Genomic DNA, 3192 nt, shown 5'->3' on the forward strand with positions numbered 1-3192 from the left:
ATGGAAATAGATATATGTAGAGAGAGCAACATGTAAGTGGGGGGACTGGCCCCCTATGTGCCATGTGACCCTGCTCCCCAGTTCGCCCCAACCAGACAGTACCCTTTGTTGCCAATGGAGCTGACCTGGCTTTTCCATTGTCTTCCAGGGAGTGGGGGAGGGAGATCTTGCCGTGGACTAGATGTGGGTGTGGGATCATCCTCCCCGTCTCTGATCCCTTGTCTTGCCTTTTCCCTGGGAGCTGTCATAGGAGTACATGTCATCTTAGCAAATGATGTCGTATGTTAGCTGACTCGTTTTCTGTAACATACGCAGCTTATATAACATTACCTGACACCTGTATTATGACTCATCAGTGGTATTATGATACTATATGACTATGGTATTATAATATTGTGATTATTATTGGTGATGGAAAGATGGCATCCTAATGTCACCAGTAATAATAGTCTCCCCACCCTTGTCCTCTGCATTAAGACCTGTTAGGGAGATGAGACACATGCTTTTAGTTGAAATTCACAGGTAACTTCAAATTATTCTTCTCTGGGGCTCAGAACCCCCCTCCTTTTGTTCCCCAGTATCCCCTCCCACCTGGGGGTTTGTGGAGGGAGCCAGGAGGGAATGGGAAAGGTCTGGGGCTTCCCAGCCGGCTGTTGGCCTTGGTGGTTGACGCTTCAACCCCCAGGTCTGAGCAGACCTCTGGCAGGCCCTGCAGCTCACCCACAGCCTTGAGGGAGGGGGCCTATGGCTGTGCCCCCAGCTCCCTCGCGTCTTGCCTGGGCTCCATGGTTGCTTCTGACTGGGAACTTGCCAGGCTCTGGGCAGGGATGGGGGTATGAAGATGGGAGGCAGGACAGGAGGACATGCAACCTGACAAGAGGTGACAAGGGCTGTTCCAGGTGTGGGACAGCCAGGTGGGGATGTGGGAATATGGGTGGGGGTGGCTTCCTCGTGGCTCCTCTCTTCACCAAACCCCATCTGTAGGGCACCAAGGAGCACTGGGTGGGTGGGTCTGAAGCAGAGGGTGCAGCTCAGGGTCATGAGTAGAACTAGGAGCAGATTCAACAAGAGAAAAAACCCTAAAAAAGGGGGCGGCCTCCAGAGTTTGTGATGAGGGCTGTGTGATGCCCCCATCCCCACCCCCACAGTCCCATCTGGACCTGGCTTTCCTGGAGTCCTCCCAGAGGCTATTCAAGGGAGAGTCCGTCCCCATCTCTGTCCATGTGGTGTAGGCACTGGCTTCACTTCCTGAAGATCCTGGGGACACTTCATTTACTAGGTTGGTGTGGATGCTCTTGTGCCTATGAGGTGCTGTAGGCACTGCCTTCTCTGAGGGCACAGCAGCTGCTAAGCTATTCTTGTCCTTGCTCTCCCTTTCTTGGGAGTGGAGATGGCATATAGGAAGTTGAGGGCACCCATCTCATGTGTCATTTCTGAGAATTTTTGAGCTTTGTCAGCCTGTTACCCTGTAGTAAGACCCAGGGAAGGAAAAGGGCTTTTACCCAGGGTCACAAGTTAGCAAAGCTCAACTGAGATCATGTCCCATGGGGCTCCTAGCACAATGCTCCTTGACATCATCCCCCCACCCCCTTCACCTCTGTGCTCTGTGTGTCCAGGACAGTGGCGGGATGGTGAGGCTCTGGTTCTTGCCCATGAGTTGGTGACATTCGAGGCTTGGACACCTGAAGCTGCAAAGAAAGGGGTCAGGGTGGGGCAGGGACCAGCCCTGACCTTTCCCTTTCTCACATTCCAGGACTGGGTCAGCATGACACAAAGGCCTCCAGTGCCCCCAGGCTGGCATCGTGCCCCTAGCCCTGGAAGCCCCTCCAGGACTGAACTGGGGGAGCCTCAGGGCACAATTGAGAAGGTATGGGGTCTCCTCTCCAAAGGGAAGCAGCTCCTCAGGAAACTGGGCTCTGGGAAGAAGGAGTGAAGCTGTGGCCCATCCTGCAGGCAGAAGCGGACCCCAGAGATTCCCAGGAACCTGTCCTGGCTGGGCAGGGAGGCCCCAGCACTCCCGTTCCCCGACTGAACACTGGACGGGAATCAGAGAGACTGGGCAAAGGTGGGAGCTAGACGGGTCCTCACGGGGGGAGTCCTCCAGATGGGCTCCTTCCTCTTCCAGGAGGGTAAACTGAGCCCTACAGTGGCCAGTGTCACTGAGCACCCACTCAGAGCAGGACTGGACCCCAGACTGTTGACTCCAGTCCACCACCTAGCTGACTCCTCGTTTCCCAGTGCACTCTGCTGATTTCTCCTTTGGCCCTTCCTGCTCCCAGGATGGGACCCTGGGGGGTGGAGAGAGGGGCCTGCCTCTTCCTCCTGATCGTGTCTTCCCTCCCCTGAAGGAAAGTTGGCACTGGAGTCTCCCCAGTGCCGCGGGCGGAGCCATGTATATATGTACATACTCAGTGCCTCAGTCCAGCTCCTCCATCTCGCTTCCACTGCACACAGGTCCGGGAAGGAGAAAGGCCATGCCAAAGCGGGCCTAACCCCGCCCCACAGTGCTCCACCCCTCCCTGCCCAGGCCTCCTGGCCCCAGTGTCATCCCACCCCTAAAAACCTTGGGGACCAGGGGACAGAAAGCAGGAGTTGGGTTTGCCTTATTTTGCTCATTGGATTCAACTTCTCTTTTGCATTGTTTTCTTCTGGCCCCTGTGGGAGTCCAGGGGCTGAGGAAAGGACAGATTTATGCAGCTATTTTCATACATTCCCTGTTGAGAGTGGGTCGGGGTCCTCCCTTTAGCCTAACCATCCCATCCTTCACCCTCTGGCTGGGTGAGTCTCTGCATGTTTCCTTCACCGTGGTGGGAGATTGTTTGACTGAACCCCCACCCCCGCCTTGGTCTCCAGGAGTGTGGATGGTGGGGGATTTGTTTAAAAAAGACATTTTATTATAATAAAGTCTATTTTCACAAAATTCATGCTGGACTCTACTTGGGCAAAGGACTCCTTGGAGGGGTGGGTGATGCTGGGCTCTGGATTCATGGCTTTAGAACCCAGAAGTGATACCCCAAGGGTGAGAGAGGCAGAAACCAATCAACACCAAACAGCTCTTGAGTTCCTTTTCCCTAAGAAGTTTTGGCAGTTTCCTGAGACCTTAAGCCAGGTATTTGGAGTTGTGGTGAGCTGGGGGAGGGGAAAAATCTGGGATAAAGGACAGAAGAAATACAAAGAGAGGGGCCTTCGGTT

This window comes from Urocitellus parryii, chromosome 7 (assembly GCF_045843805.1).
Source record: "Urocitellus parryii isolate mUroPar1 chromosome 7, mUroPar1.hap1, whole genome shotgun sequence".
In the NCBI taxonomy this organism is placed as follows: Eukaryota; Metazoa; Chordata; class Mammalia; order Rodentia; family Sciuridae; genus Urocitellus; species Urocitellus parryii.